The sequence below is a fragment of the Rhinatrema bivittatum genome, chromosome 8 (genome assembly GCF_901001135.1).
Source record: "Rhinatrema bivittatum chromosome 8, aRhiBiv1.1, whole genome shotgun sequence".
Taxonomy (NCBI): domain Eukaryota; kingdom Metazoa; phylum Chordata; class Amphibia; order Gymnophiona; family Rhinatrematidae; genus Rhinatrema; species Rhinatrema bivittatum.
The window spans coordinates 47048578-47064922 of record NC_042622.1 but is presented as its reverse complement, the minus strand read 5'-3'; the positions used below and the strand labels follow the sequence as shown (position 1 = coordinate 47064922).

At 51.8% G+C, this 16345-nt stretch overlaps 1 protein-coding gene across 1 annotated transcript in view; it reads left to right on the top strand.

Moving 5' to 3' along the window:
* CTNNBL1 (catenin beta like 1) overlaps positions 1-16345 on the top strand; it is a 274155-nt gene that overhangs the window by 141902 nt on the left and 115908 nt on the right. The window lies entirely within an intron of this gene.

Here is a 16345-nt window from a genome sequence, read left to right as displayed (position 1 = left end):
ATTAATGCTTTTTGTATTTCCTGATTCCAAACATATTGGTTAGTTAAAGGATGTATTTATTCTGAATTCTGGAGGGATAAAAGGCTGCAGAATACCATTAACTGGTAGGCCATGGAGTAGAGTTTTGATTAATTTAGAGTGCCAAAGACAAGGAGGAAAGTTGTCAGAGCTAAAAACTCTCTTCCTTTTTACAATTTTTCCCTCTGCCTTTACTAATTTGACATTTCTAGGAAGGGAAAGTAGTGAAGTGACTGACCAGCTAGTAAACATTACTTATCACATGATATTTTTCTATAGGAATGTGAGTACATAATGCCCACCTGCCTGCTAGAGTGGAGGAATAGCCTAGTGCTGACATTCCTTGTGACCTTGGAGAAATCACTTCATCCTCTGTTGCCTCAGAAACAAACTTAGAGTGTAAGCTCTCTGGGGACAGGGGAATAACTACACTCCCTGAATGTATCTCGCCTTCAGCTACCAATGATAAGGTGTGAGCTAAATCCAAAAATAAATAAAGCAGAGTTTCCTAGCGTGTAGCAGATGGACTCAGGACCAATGGGGTTATGTGTTCCTCTGCTAGCAGATGGAGACTGAGTCAGATTTCAAAGCTGACGTCACCTTAGATATACCCCTGCAGTGACCTCAGCCATTCAATATCTCTCAGTCTCCTAGCAGATCTGGATGTGCTATCTCCACACCAGCATTGGTGTTTAGCAGGATTGTAGTACTAGTTTGAAGAAGAAAATTTACCTTTCCCTGTACGTACCGGATCAGTGCAGACTCCTGGGTTTTGCCTCTGCACCAGCAGGTGGAGACAGAGCAAGATTTGACTGGCTCTGCCATATATACCAGGGTGCCACCCACAGTCAGTCAGTATTACTCTGTCTCCAGCAGATGGTCCGGGGGTACCACTCACAGTTTGACCTGATTTAAAAAAAAAAGAAGAACTTAAAGAACTTAAAGAAGGGGTAGAATTAGTTCTTAGTGTTTGGTTTAGCCTGGATCACTCACCCCAACCAGACCGCTTCAGGACTCGTCGCAGGACAGCAGAGCAGGTTAGCATGCACTTCTCTGTAAAAAAAAAAAAAAAAAAAGAAGCGTCTTTTTTTTTCTGGCGGGTCTCTCCTGTATCTTGGTTGCTGCGGCGATCTGTTTTCGGGGGAGCAGTTTCTTTCCCTTTCCTCCTCCGTTTTTGGCTTGTTTTTGATCGGGTTGGTCCGGCTCCCTGATGCCAGGCGGTCCGGCGTGCAGTGCTTGTGGGGCAGATCGCACTCGCCTCTCACGGGAGGACCTCTGTTCAGCTTGCATATACCGGAGGTGAGGGAGCATCGCGGGCAGTCAGGGGGGTGTTTGTGAGGCGCAGCTCGATGGCGATCGCCATCGGGGAGCTGCCTGCCTCCTCGCACAGATCGCTGCAGGGAAGCGCGGGAAATGCCGCCACTTTGGGGGCCGCGTCTCTGGCAGCTCCAATCGCGGTGGGGGATGGTGATTTACCACCCCCCCTCTCCCCGCAGCAGATAGCTCCGAGGGGCGTTCTGACAGCGTCGGCTACAGGAGGAGGCCTGCATGACGATACAGGTACGGATTCAGAGGGCTCCTGTTTGTTTTCGTCTGATTTTATTTTAGCCATGCACAGAGCCTTTAAGGCTCGCAAGGCTTCAAAGCGGCATGGTTCTAAGGGGGGCTCCGAGGCACCTCCCCCCCCTCCCCCCCAAGCAGCGAATTCAGTCACCGAACCCGGGCTTGTCGGCCAAGGCTCAACATCCGTTGAGGGCTATCCCGCCCCGGGCGGATACGGACTCTGATACAGAATCCCCAGAGCTGGAAGATCAGGATGAGTCTACCCTGCCCCCGAGGGGGTGGAAGAAGTTGGCGACCAGCCACATGGACCTGCGCGGCAGTTAGGTCGCGGAGGGCGACGATCCTAAGGTGGTTCGCCTGTTCCATAGAGATGAGCTGGGTCCCTTAATCCCTGTAATCCTGGAAGAGTTGGGGATTGCTGTGCCACCAGAAGAGTCTCGCTTGAGATCAGTGTTGTTGGGCCTGAGTGGTCCTCCTACAGCCTTTCCTTTTCATTTTTCAGCTACGGACCTTCTTTTTCGTGATTGGGATACCCCAGACCTGGGGTTGAAGGTCACGAAGGCTATGGATAAACTTTATCCTCTGCTGGAGGATGCGTTGGATATGCTTCGGGTTCCGAAGGTGGATGCTGCGGTTTCTGCGGTGACGAAGAGGACCACTATTCCAGTTACGGAAGCCACAGCTCTTAAAGACCTTCAGGATCGAAAGTTAGAGGTACAACTTAAGAAGATCTTTGAAGTCTCCGCTCTAGGGGTTCAGATGGCGATGTGTAGCAATTTTGCCCTGAGAGCGGGACTTCGCTGGGTCCAACAATTGTTGGCCAATGAGGACCTTTCCGAAGACGTTCGGCAAGCCAGGGCGCCTTGAAGCGGTAGTGGCCTATAGTGCTGATGCCCTTCATGATCATCTGCGCACTTCAGCTCGCTCCATGGTGTCGGCATGCAGGCTGTTGTGGTTGCGAAATTGGGCGGCGGACGGAGCCTCTAAATCCCGTTTGGGGTCGTTGCCTTTTAAGGGGAAGTTACTCTTTGGGAAAGAGCTGGAGGATATGATCCAGTCCCTGGGCGAGAATAAGGTTCACCGGCTACCGGAGGACAGAGCGCGATCCCGGGGATCCTTCTCAGCACGAACTCGATTTCGAGGGGCTCGTAAGTCTCGACCAGCTCGTACAGCCACTTCATCCTTTTGGCCCACTCCGTCACGTCAGCAGTTTTGGTCCCAGCCTTCGCGTGGTAGGCATTTCGGAAGACCTGGGGTCACCCAGACATCTTCAGGTGGGAAGCCTGCGCAATGACGTCTGGCCGGTCCATTCCTCGGTACCGAAGGTAGGGGGAAGATTGTCTCTGTTTTACGAGGAATAGGCCACAATCACATCTGACCAGTGGGTTCTTTCAGTAATAAGACACGGTTACGCTTTAGATTTTGCATGTCGTCCCAGCCCACGGTTTCTGATATCCCCGTGCGGGTATGCCGACAAACGACAAGCGGTCAAACACACTTTGCATAGACTCCTAGATCTGGGAGCAATCGTTCCGGTGCCACCTCCAGAACAACGAAGGGGACATTATTCCATAGACTTCGTCATTCCAAAAAAGGAAGGTTCTTTCCGCCCCATCCTCGATCTAAAGCAGGTCAACAGATGCCTTCGGATCCCCCATTTTTGCATGGAGACGTTGCGATTGGTTATCGCTTCCGTTCGGCCAGGAGAGTTTCTGGCTTCTCTAGACCTGACAGAGGCGTATCTGCACATCGGGATCCGGGAAGACCACCAGAAATATCTGAGATTTTTCATCCTGGGGAACCACTACCAGCTCTACCATTCGGTCTGGCGATGGCTCCCAGGACATTTACAAAGATTATGGTGGTAGTTGCAGCCCAACTTCGCCAGGAGGGCTTGTTTGTGCATCCATACCTGGACGGTTGGTTGATTCGGGCGAAGTCCGAAAGCCTGTGTCACTCGGCAATTCATAGGGTTCTACAGTTGTTGAGATCTCTCGGTTAGGTGGTCAATTTAGCCAAAAGTCACTTAGTCCCATCCCAATCGTTGGAGTTTTTGGGAGCCTTGGATCGCGGTCTCAAGTTGCGGAGCCAAGTTACAAATTTGCTTCAGCAACAGATCCCGATGGTCTGGGATTACTTACAGGTAATTGGTTCCATGGCTTCAACGCTGGAATTGGTGCCGTTGTCATTCGCGCATATGCGACCCTTGCATTCGGCCCTACTCTCCCGTTGGAGTCCCAGTTCCGAACAGTTCTACCTTCCTCTGCCTCTGATGGGGGCTGCTCGTGCCAGCCTAGTTTTGTGGCTATGTTCGGATAATCTACACCAGGGCGTCCCACTGAATGGACAGTGGTCACCACAGATGCCAGCCTCTCTGGCTGGGGAGCCGTTTGTTTAAGGCAATCGGTTCAGGGGCTCTGGTCCCCGGAGGAGTCTCGAAGGTCGATCAACCGGTTAGAGACCAGAGCAGTGCGTCTAGCTCTGCAGGCCTTCCTTCCCCTGATTCGAGGGAAGTCGGTAAGAGTGCTATCCGACAATGCGACCACAGTGGCCTACATCAATCGGCAGGGCGGAACCAGGAGTCGCCCAGTGGCACTGGAAGCTCGACTGTTGATCCAATGGGCGGAGCTTCACCTGACCAGTATAGTTGCGTCCCACATAGCGGGGGTCGACAATGTGTATGCGGACTTTCTAAGTTGCAATCAACTTGATCCCGGAGAGTGGGAACTAGCGGACAGGGCCTTTCAGCTCATCTGCGATCGCTGGGGCACTCCGTGCATGGATCTGATGGCAACCTTCAAGAATACCAAAATGCCACGCTTCTTTGCTCGTCAAAGGGACACCGGGGCAGAGGGCGTGGACACCCTAGCGTTGGATTGGCCAATGACGGTACTCCTGTATGTCTTTCCGCCGTGGTCCCTGATCGGCAAGGTGCTTCGTCGCATAGAGACACATCCGTCAGAGGTGATCTTGGTCGCTCCCGAGTGGCCTCGCCGGCCATGGTTTGCAGACCTGCTCAATCTCGTGATAGAAGGTCCGCTGCATTTCCCGCGGCTTCCGAACCTTCTTCATCAAGGTCCTGTTTGTTTCGATCAGGTCGATCACTTTTGTGCGGCATGGCTTTTAAGAGGAGGCGTCTGAAAGGAAAAGGATACTCGGACGCAGTGGTGACCACTCTTCTAAGGTTGCGCAAAGCCTCGACATCACGATCTTACGTACGGGTCTGGAAGTTTTTCAAGTCATGGTGCGTTGAGCGTCATATTGTTCCCACTAGGGCATCAATACTTGGCGTTCTAGCGTTCCTCCAGGACAGTTTGTCCAAGGGCTTGTCCTGTAGTTCCTTGAGGGTGCAGGTAGCAGCCCTGGGCTGTTTTCGGGGGGCTATTGACGGGGTGACATTGGCAGCGCACCCCGATGTTTCTCGGTTTCTTCATGGGGCAAAGCATTTACGCCCACTGGTGCGTTCTCCCTGTCATTCCTGGAATTTGAATTTGGTTCTTAAAGCTTTGTGTATGATTCCTTTCAAGCCCTTGAAGAGGGTGACTATAAAGGACCTCACGTTGAAGGTGGTATTTTTGATAGCAATTTCATCGGCGCGTCTGGTATCTGAACTGCAGGCATTATCATGCCGGGATCCTTTCTTGACGATCTCCGATGCCGGGGTTAGTTTGCGGACAGTACCATCTTTTCTTCCGAAAGTGGTGACCTCTTTTCATTTGAATCAGTCTGTGGAACTTCCTTCTTTTTGCCAATTTGGATCATTTGGATCCTCTTTCGAGGGATTTGAGGAAGTTGGATGTTCGGAGGGCACTTCTGCGTTATCTGGAAGTTACTAATCCTTTTCGTGTCTCGGATCATCTTTTTGTTCTCTGGAGTGGACCAAAGCGGGGTAATATGGCCTCCAAGACCACGATTACTCGGTGGCTGAAAGAGGCCATCAACTCTGCTTACTTGCTTTGTGGCAAGCCTCTGCCAGTCGGCGTCAAGGCGCACTCCACTCGGTCCCAGGCGGCTTCCTGGGCTGAGTGTCAAGTGTCTCCGCAAGAGATTTGCAGAGCTGCAACTTGGAAGACCTTGCAAACCTTTGCGAGGCACTACCGGCTCGATGTACAAGATCTGAGTGAGGGAAATTTCGGAGTAGGCGTGTTGCGAGCGGGCCTCTCCGGTTCCCATCCCTCTTAAGTGCAGCTCTGGTACATCCCAGGAGTCTGGACTGATCCGGTACGTACAGGGAAAAGAAAATTAGGTCTTACCTTCGATAATTTTCGTTCCTGTAGTACCAAAGATCAGTCCAGAGTCCCTCCCGCTGTGTGCATTAAAGTTGGGGAGAGTCCACTACTTCTGTTTTGTTTTCTTTGTACTCTGCTCTGCGGGTTTCCCTGCTGTTCGTAACCATTTTTTCCGGGTCTGGAGTTGTTGTTGGGGTCAGTGATCCATAGGTTTGGTTGCCTTTACAAAATAGTTAGTTTGGGTTGAGAATCCTTCTGCTTTGACATGGCGTAATACTGACTGACTGTGGGTGGCACCCTTATATATATGGCAGAGCCAGTCAAATCTTGCTCTGTCTCCATCTGCTGGTGCGGAGGCAAAACCCAGGAGTCTGGACTCATCCTTGGTACTACAGGAACGAAAAATATCGAAGGTAAGACCTAATTTTCTTTTAAATTGGAGAAAGATCGAGTCCCACTCTCCTATGGTGATACCTAAAGGTCCCTCCCCCAGTTGAGAATTCCTGAGGCGATTTCCGAGATCCCTCAGAGGTGTGCCTTTGGTCCGGTAGCCAGTTCCTGGCGTGAAATTTGCTGTTGAAGCAGCTGAAAGGCAGCGGGTTCGGGAAGTCGAGCACAGTGGTTATGGCCTAAGCCCTCTTCCCCCACAGCTGGAGACAGTCTCTGTACTCAGCCGGTAAGCGCTGAGCCCAGGTAAGTAAAGATCTCCTCCAATTCAGAAACATGGAAGGGCTTCAGTAAATCTTTCCTCCAGTCTCCTTGCTGGGAATGCCATACTGACGACGTTCCCTATCCCGTTAGGGCAAGGGAAGGGGGTTTCCAAGTGGGTTGAGCATCCCCCCGATGGTCTAGGCCCCGCTTGAGGCTCGGTGGGCACGCCATGTGGCAGGCTGCAGCGACGCTATCTTGCATGTGGTTTGGTGCAGCCACATTTTTCCCCCTTTGACCGTCGGTATGCATGGTGCGGGCCGGCCCTGTTGTGCACCTAACACACGTATAAGTACACACACACATTCGCGCACAACCCGACGCTTATACTTAACATGCGTCAGGGCGGATTTGTGCGCACTCGAGCCCAAGCGCTAGCCGACTGACCGCACAAGCTACAGTGAACTATGGCTCCAGCAACAAAGAAGCACAAACGACACTCTCTTTGTGCTGCCGGCCATATTAGGGCTGTAAGTCTGACCTAGAATCCTTCCTGTGTTAGCACTGTAAGGAAACCCAGAGAGGGCTGGTTTCTCAGAACATCTCCAAGCCCAGCCCCTCCCAGTCAGAGGATGGATCAGCCACGATCTTATCTGGTAGCACACCGGATCTGAGAAATCCTGGGGCTGCATCCTCCTCGGGAGAGGGCTGTTCAGCGGCGCCTATCCCAGTTCCTCCTGGGCTAGGTATGGACCCATCAACCTATTCTTGGGTCGAATTCGTTCAGGGCCTTCATGCCTTTGTTCAGGCACAGTCAGCTGCTGCCCCTGCCTGGTCTGAGCCCCAGCTGGGAAGGCCTTGTCGTCTCAGCCCTATCAGCATGCCTCAGGACATGCCTCGCTTCACCAAGGGTATCCCTGACAGGGACCCAGACACCACGGATGATGAAGGGGAAACAGACGCATTAGAGGACAGGGAAGTCCCTCCAGGCCTGGAGCCATACTGGACCATGCTACGGTTTTGCCACAGAGATGAATTGCCGGCTCTGGTCTCCTAGACCCTGAAGACTCTGGGAATTCCCTGCACAAGACCCTATGTTGGAACCAAAGAAGAATCCCATCCTGGTGTCTCTGCGGAAAGCCTCTTGCTATTTCCTGATGCTGGAAGCCATCCAGGAATTGATTGTCCTGGAATGGAATGCCCGGAAGCCGGCTTTAAAGGAGGTCAGGCCTTGGAGGCTTTGTACCCTCTGGACCTGGCGGCCAAAGAACGCCTGCGTTTCCTGAAAGTGAATGCCCTGGTCTGTGCCATCTTGAAGCAAGCAACTTTCCCAGCAGAGGGAGGAGCAGCCTTGAAGGATGCACACGATAGGCGGTTGGAGTTCATCCTTAAGCAAACCTTTGACATGACAGCAGTGACACTGCAGATTGCTTCTTGTTGTGTCCTGGTTGCTCGCTTGTGTCTGCTTCTCTCGACAGAGGCAGGTAGCTCAGGGGCACATTCCAGAGAGGCGATGGAACCCGCCGTGGCCTTCCTAGCGGATGCAAGCTCGGGTCTAGTGCGTACCTCGGCCAGAGGAGTAGCCTCAGTAGTGGTGGCCAGAAGACAGCTATGGCTACGAAATTGTTCAGCGGACGCAACCTCTAAGGCAAACCTTATAAAGATGCCCTTTAAGGGATCCCTCCTAGTCGGAAGCGAATTGGAAAAGCTTGTCGGTAAATGGGGTGAATCTCCAGTGCCTTGGCTACCAGATGATAAGAAAAAAAGGTCACAGCGCTCCTCGCCCATGAGGGGTCGATACAGGGGCTCCCTGCACGTCCGGCCCTACAGAACCTCGTCATTTCAGACATCTCTGCCCTCGGGAAGGTCTCAGTCTTTTTGGAGCCACAACCAAAAAGAGGAACTGGTTCGGACTCAGGTTTGACCTGAACTTCCCAATGAAGTTTGGCCGACCCATCCACGGGATGAGGAGATAGGATAGTCAGCCCCCTATCAGTGGTGGGTCGAGATCACGTCAGACAAATGGGAATTAGACATCATATGAGAAGAATACACTCTGGAATTTCACAGCATCCCTCGGGTTGTGTTCATGATGTCACCTTGCCACTCCCAGCACAAAAATCTGGCAGTGGAATCCACATTAAGGCTCCTCAGTTGTATGGCTATAACCTTGCTACCTACACCCCAGGAAAATACAGGGCATTATTCCATCTATTTCATCGTATCCAAGAAGGAGGGTTCATTTCACCCCATCCTGGACCTCAAGAGCGTAGGTCGTCATTTGCAGATAATTCACTTCCGCATGGAAACCCTTCGCTCCATCGTAATGGCCGAACAGCCGGGAGAGTTCTTAACCTCCCTGAACCTCTGAGGCCTACCTTCATATCCCAATCCGTCAAGACCACCAGGTTTCCTACACTTTGCAGTACTGGGCTGCCATTATCAGTTCCAGGCATTGCCCTTCTGCCTGCAACCACCCCCAGAATGTTCTCCAAAATTATGGTGGTCGTGGCGGCAGCAGACCCACTGAGGAAAGAAGGAATCTTTGTGCACCCTTACTTAGACAACTGGCTGATCCGGGTGAAGTTGTTAGAAGAGAGCCTCCAGGTGACCTTCAGAGTCAGGTCCTTGCTTCAGGAATTTGGTTGGGTCGTGAACATGGACAAGAACAGCTTCAAGTCCTCCCAGTCCTTAGAATACCTGGGAGTCCGGTTTGACTCCAAGCAGGATAAAGTCTTCCCTCCCTTAAGGATAAAGGAAACTGATGTGACAAGTGTGTCAGTTAACTAACACAATGCATCCAGGGTGTGGAGCTATCTCTAGGTCTTCGGCCTGATGGCGTCAACCCTGGAGGTAATACCATGGGTGAGGGCACATGTGGCCACTCCATGCTCTCTGCTGTCACGTTGGAACCCACTGCCTCAAGACTACTCTATTTGCCTCCACCTACCGATGGAAGTATGTTCTCGGCTCCAGTGTTGGCTACAGGAAATTCATCTAAGCAAGGGTGTAAACCTGTCCCCACTGAACTGGCTAGTCCTCATGACGGACACAAGCCTCTGAGGGTGGAGAGCTCAGTCAGGAATTGACAGCCCAGGGGCAATGGATCAAGGAAGAGGCGCGCTGGAACATAAACCGCCTGGAAGCCCGAGCTGTAGGTTAGTGTGTCTGCAATTCAGCCTCAGGCTCCAGGAATAGGCAGTCTGCATGATGTCAGACAACACAACAACGGTAGCCTACATCAACCGCCAGAGAGAAACCAAAAGCCAACAAGTGTCTCTGGAAATAGAGCCCCTTATGGAATGAGTGGAGTTAAATCTACAAGGGATCTTGGCCGCCTACATCGCTGGAAAAGACAACGTCAGAGCAGATTTTCTCAGCAGGGAGAGTCTGGATCCAGGGGAATGGACATTGTTGACCAGAGCCTTCCAGCTCCTAGTAGATCGCTGGGGCCTCCCATCCATCGACCTACTGGCCATATCTCACAATGTGAAGGTCCCCTGATTCTTCTGTCGCAGAAGAGATCAGCACTCTCAAAGGATCGACACCCTTGTCCAGACATGGCCAGAGGAGGTCTTACTGTGTACGCCTTCCCTCCGTGGCCTCTGCTGGGCAAGGCCATTCACAAGATCGAACGCCACAGAGGATTAGTCCTTCTGGTGGCCCCGGATTGGCCCAGATGCTCGTGGTATGCAGACAAGTGGAGGCTTCTGGTGGAGAGACCCCTATGCCTCCCACACAGGGACCTTCTCTAAAAAGGTCCGATCCTTTATGAGGACCCAACTCTGTTTTGTCTTATGGTTTGGCCCTTGAGAGGGCTCACCTGACGAAGTGTTGATATTTGGCGTCAGTAATCACCACCTTGCTCCGTGCCAGAAGTTTTCGACGTCCTTGGCATACATGTGGATCTGGAGAATATTTGAGGCCTGGTGCGAGGAAAGCGGGGTGCCCCCTCCCCCCCCCCACCCCCCCAGGCGACTAAGATCCTCATGATTCTGGAATTTTTACAGGATGGCCTGAACAAAAGGGTTGTCCCTCAACTCCTTGAAGATCCATGTGGCGGCTCTCTCCTGTTTCAGGAGCGAGTTGAACGGAAGCCCCACTTGTCGATGCATCCGGACTTGGCCTGTTTCCTAAAAGGAGTTAAACACCTCTGACCATCCTTAAAGTGGCCAGTCCCCCTATGGAACCTCAATCTAGTATTGGACTTTTTAGCAGGGCCTTCCTTTCGGCCGCTGCATAGTCTGTCTCTATGCCTGTTAACGCTGAAGACTGTATTCTTGGTGGCGATATGCTTGGCTTGTCGCATCTCTGAACTACAGGCATTGTCATGTTGGGAACCATTCCTCCATATATCTCCAGGAACATTACAGCTTTGCATCGTTCCTTCCTTCTTACCAAAGGTAGTCTCAGAGTTTCACCTGAACTAGTCCATTTCCTTACCGTCCCTAGATAGATGCAAGGACATGGAAGACTACTGCCTCATATGCCACTTAAACGTCAGTAGGCTTTTAGTATGGTATCTGGAACGTTCAGAACTGGTACGCAAGATGGATCGCTTGTTTGTTCTTCACGCTGGAAGGAAAGAAGGCAAAGCAGCTTCATGAGCTACCATAGCTCGCTGGATTAAGGAAGTGATTACGAGAGCTTATGTAGATGCAGGAAAGCCTTTACCCCTTCAGGTTAAAGCTCATTCCACTAGGGCCCAGGCAGTATCCCGGGTGGAAGCTAAGCTACTGTCTCCCGTTGACATCTGTCGAGCAGCGACGTGGTCCTCCTTACACACCTTCTCCAGGTTCTATCGCCTGGACGTCCAGGCCTGAGAGGACGCAGCCTTTGTGAGAGCGGTACTAACGGACCGCGGGCAGCCTCCTGCCCCGTTCGGGAGTAGCTTTATACATCCCATTGGTCCTGAGTCCATCTGGCTACACGGAAGGAAATGGAGAAATTACTTACCTGATAATTTCATTTTCCTTAGTGTAGACAGATGGACTCAGCATCCCGCCCACGGCTGCCCATGAACAGTACCAAGGAATTGCCCATGAGGTGAATCTTGATTCTAAGAGGTTACGGGTAAGCCATCACCCTATCCCTAGATCAGGGCAACTATAATATTGCTGGGATTCAGCGCTTATGTTTGCTTGAGTATAGTTACGATCACCAGTTTTTTAAATCAAATTTTTAATCAAGTTATTAAGTTGTAACCACATTTTAATCAAGTTTTTCAACAGTATGCCCACAATGGCTTTTGAAGAGAATACTGAATGGCTGAAGTCACTACAGGGGTCTATCTAAGGTGACATCAGCTTTGAAACCTGACTCGGTCTCCATTTGCTAGCAGGGGAGCACATAACCCCATTGGTCCTGAGTTCATCTGTCTACACTAAGGAAACGAAATTATTAGGTAAGTAATTTCTCCATTGCTTACCTTTAACAGGTGTTCTCCTAGGACAGCAGGATGTTAGTCCTCAAATATGGATGACATTATCAGATGGAGCCTGGCACGGAAAACTTCTGTCAAAGTTTCTAGAACTTTGACTGGCACACTGAGCATGCCCAGCCATGCGGGCTTCCCCTTCAGTCTTGTTACAGAGAATTACAAAAGTAAAAAAACAAACTTAAAATGACACCCAACTCCGTGGGGAGGCGGGCGGGTTTCATGAGGATGAACATCCTGTTGTCCTAGGAGAACAGCTGTTACAGGTAAGCAATTCTGCTTTCTCCTAGGACATACAGGATGGTAATCCTCACATATGTTTGAATCCCTAGCTGCAACCTCTTTCCGAATGGAGCGGATGAACTGATACCAACCAGGTGCCAACAGGCACAGCAACCTAGGTGGTGTTGGTTATGGAGAAGACAGCCTGAACCTAAAAAAAACAGGGCCCTAGGTGGAAGAGTTGGATTTAGACATGAAAAAATTTACGGAGGACAGATTGGCCGAAGTTATTAACCTATCTGCCGTCTCTGTCCGAGCAATACTGAGCTGCAAATGTATGGTGAGAGCTCCACGTCGCAGCCCTGCAGATCTCCGTCACAGGGACAGTTTGCAAGTTGGCCACCGAAGTTGCTATGTCCTGGATGGAGTGGGCCATAATATGGCCTTCAAGCTGCAATCCTGCTTGCACATAGCAGAACAAGATGCAGTTCACTAGCCAGGTAGACGGTGTGCTTGGCCATAGCAACTCCCATTTTGTTCTTATCAAACGAGATGAAGAGTTGCGTGGACTGCTTATGGCCTGCCATCCTCTTCAGGTAGAATGCCAAGGCCCTCTTATAATCTAAGATATGCAAGGCCCATTCGCCTCGGTGCAAATAAGGTCTCGGGAAGAAGGTATAGGTAGGACGATAGACTGGTTCAGATGGAAGTCCAATACCACCTTAGGCAGGAACTTAGGGTGATTCTCCATACTCACCCTATCATGGAAGAACATCGTATAAGGTGGGTACATCACCAATGCTTAAAGTTCACTGACCCAACTCACCGAGGTGACCGCAACCAAGAATATGACCTTCCAGGTTAGATATTTTAGATCACACGTCCGCATAGGCTGAAAGGGCTCCTTCATGTGGTGAGCCAAGACCACATTAAGGTCCCAGAATATAGGTGGAGGCTACAACTGAGCAGACCACGCATGAAATGCGCAACTAAGGTGTACTGTTCACCCCATGATGATATGCCCCTGGCGCTGAGATGCACTCTGACTGAGTTGGTTTTTAAACCAGCTTCCGAAAGGTGCAACATATAGTCCAAGAGCTTCAGGGTGGAGCAGGTGAATGGGTCCAACCCATGCTGCTCGCACCAGACAGCAAACCTCCTCCACTTCAGGCTGTACGACTTCTTAGTCGAAGGCTTCCTGAAGGTAACCAGAACTCGAGAGATGTCGTTAAACAATGCCAGGGGCTACAAGACTAACTTTTGAACATCCCAGCTATCGGAGACAATGCCCTGAGGTTTGGATTGTGCAGCCTTCCCTGATCCTGTGTGACTAAGGTCGGGGAGGTCCCTAGACTGATCGAGTTCGACTGCGAGAGGTCCTGCAGGAATGGGAACCAAGCCTGCCGTGACCAATAGAGGGCTGTGAGGATCATGGTTCCTCAGTCCTGCCGGAGCTTCAGGAGCATCTTCATCACCAGCAGAAGTGGAGGGTACGCATACTGAAGCCACGTGCCCCAATTGTGGGCAAAGGCATCTGAGGCTCGTTTGCCATCCTCCCCGAAGAGGGAGCAAAAGGTCACCACCTTGCAGGGGGAGGCAAACACATCCATGTCTGGGATTCCCCACAGACTGAAGATCATGTCCACTACCGCCGGGTCCAGAGACCACTCGTGAGGCCGAAAAGCCTGATTCAGATGGTTTGCCCCTACGTTCTCTGTCCCCGCCAGGTACACGACTCGAAGGAATATATTCTGAGAGCGGGCCCAGGACCAAATCTGAACTGCCTCCTGGCACAGGAGGAATGATCCCGTGCCTCCCTGTTTGTTGATGTACCACATTGCTACCTGATTGTATGTCTGGATGAGGACCGATTTGGTTACCAAGCAGTCCTGGAATGCCCACGGGCTTTACTGGATCGCTCAGAGCTCCAGGAAGTTGATTTGGCACTGAGCTTCCTGAGCCAACCCCAGGCCCTGGGTGCAGAGCCCTTCCACATGGGCATCCCAACCCAGGGCATCAGTAGTGAGGATAACCTGGAAGAAGGGGGATTGAAAAGGGAACCCCTTGTTGCAGATTGGCTAAGTCCTCCCACCAGAACAGGGAAATCTGGAGCAGCGGAGTGACACATATCTGTACATTGAGGTCCTAGGAGGCATGCCGCCACTGGGAGCTCAGGGTCCACCGTGCCCGGCGCATATGCAGGCAGGCAAAAGGTGTGACTGTGTCCGCTATGTGACCCAGAAGGCAAAGCATGAGATGAGCAGTGACCTGCTGGCTCCGGTGCACCAAGGTCGCCAGGGAGAGCGCCTGGTCGTGAAGAAGGTGACTGAGTCAGATGGGACTTTGAGTAGTTGATGACAAACGCGAGAGAGTCCAGCACCCCTCCTGGGAACCGATCTTGATTAACCAGTTGTCCAAATAAGGGAACACCTGCACCCCCTAGATGGTGCAGGTTCGCTGCCACTGGTGCTAGGCATTTGGTGAAGACGCAAGGCGCCGAGGTGAGGCCAAACAGCAGTACCTTGTACTGAAAAAATGTCTGGTGCCCACCTGGAAGCGGAGATACCTGTGGTGACTGCGGGAGATCCCAATGTGCGTTTACGCATCCTTGAGATTGAGGGAGCAAAGCCAGTCCCCCCTCTGCAAGAGAGGGATCAGAATGCCCAGGGAGACCATCTTAAACTTCTCTCGTTTGAGAAAATGATTCAGAGCTTGGAGGTCTAGGATGGGATGGAGTCCTTCAGTCCCCTTGGCAATCAGGAAATAGCAGAAGTAAAACCCCATTCTCAGCTGCTGCAGAGATTTAGACAATGCTTCTGTGTTGTTTTGTTTTATTTTTTATGTATGTACACATTACAAGCCATCTAGAACCATGGACAGGCAACATGTACTCAAGAAGTTTAAACGATACCCTTGGTGGACGATGGAGAGAACCCACCGATCAGATTGATCGCTAACCAGCGATCCCGAAAGAAGCACAGGTGGCCTCCCGCCGGTGGATCTGGCACAGAGGGCATGGTGACCGGACTTGTGCTCCCTCTCTGCCAGTCAAAATCCCATAGCGGGACTCGGCTGAGGCGCTGGCTGGGGTCTAGGCGCTCATAGCTGCTTAGTGCAGCCCCTAGAGGATACCCACTGGGAACGTCCGCAGGAAGCCGGGGGGTAATATTTCCACTGACAGTTAGAAGGACCTACGTGCCCCTTGCCTCTCTGACCTTCTGGCTGGGGGGGCGTGCTGCCAAGGTACTAGCTGAAAGATGCTGGAGGGTCTCATGATGATCCTTTAACTGAGCCACAGCATCTCGGCCCTTTCCCTAAAAAAGTTATCTCCTGTACAGGGAAGGTCCGCCAGTTTCTCCTGGACCTCCAGCCGGAGATCCGAAGCTCTGAGCCAGGCCATCCTGCAGGATCTGATGCCGCTGCGGCCACTCGAGTTGACATCTCACAAAAGTATGTGGAAAGCACCTCGTGCTTACCACACTTGAAGCCTTGCTGGACCAGCGCCAGCAATGCCTCCTGCTGCTGTGTAGGGAGGCGTTCCGCCAATTCCTGAACCTTTTTCCAGAGGTTTCAGGAATGTTGGGCCATATATAACTGGTAGGAGACAATACGGGCTATTAACATTGCTCCAGACCACCTTCCTACCCAGTGCATCCCATTCCCTATGTCCAGGAGGCGCGGAAGCATGGGTCCTGGATCACTTTGCCTTTTTGAGGGTAGATTCCACTACCACCGACTGGTGGGGGAGCTGGTGCTGCTCAAACCCGAGGGACTTTTGAACGAGGTAGTCAGCCTTCCTGTTGACCAGAGGCAGGGACACAGGATGATCCCAAATGTGAAGGAGCAACCCCTTGAAGATCTCATCACTCGTGCACGGGAACAGCTACCACCTCTTTCAGTGCATCCACAAACTGGAGCTCCTCCAGCATGTGGTGCCTGGCATCCTCTTCCATCAGGAGCCGGAAAGGGATAGACTCCGCCATAGTGCGGGCAAAACCTGCAAAGTTCAAGACCTCTGGAGGAGACTGGTGCCATTCCTCCGGGGGGGGGGGGGGGGGGGGGGAACAGTTTGGAGAGGACATCAAAGGAGGACTCAGAAGTATCATCCCCCCATGGGTTGTATGGGGCTTCCTCCTCACTGAAATTCCCCAGAGAGGTCAGTGGGGACCCATGCTGACTGCCCATGGTCTGGACCCTGGAAGCACCGGGGGCACTAAGGGCATTGATG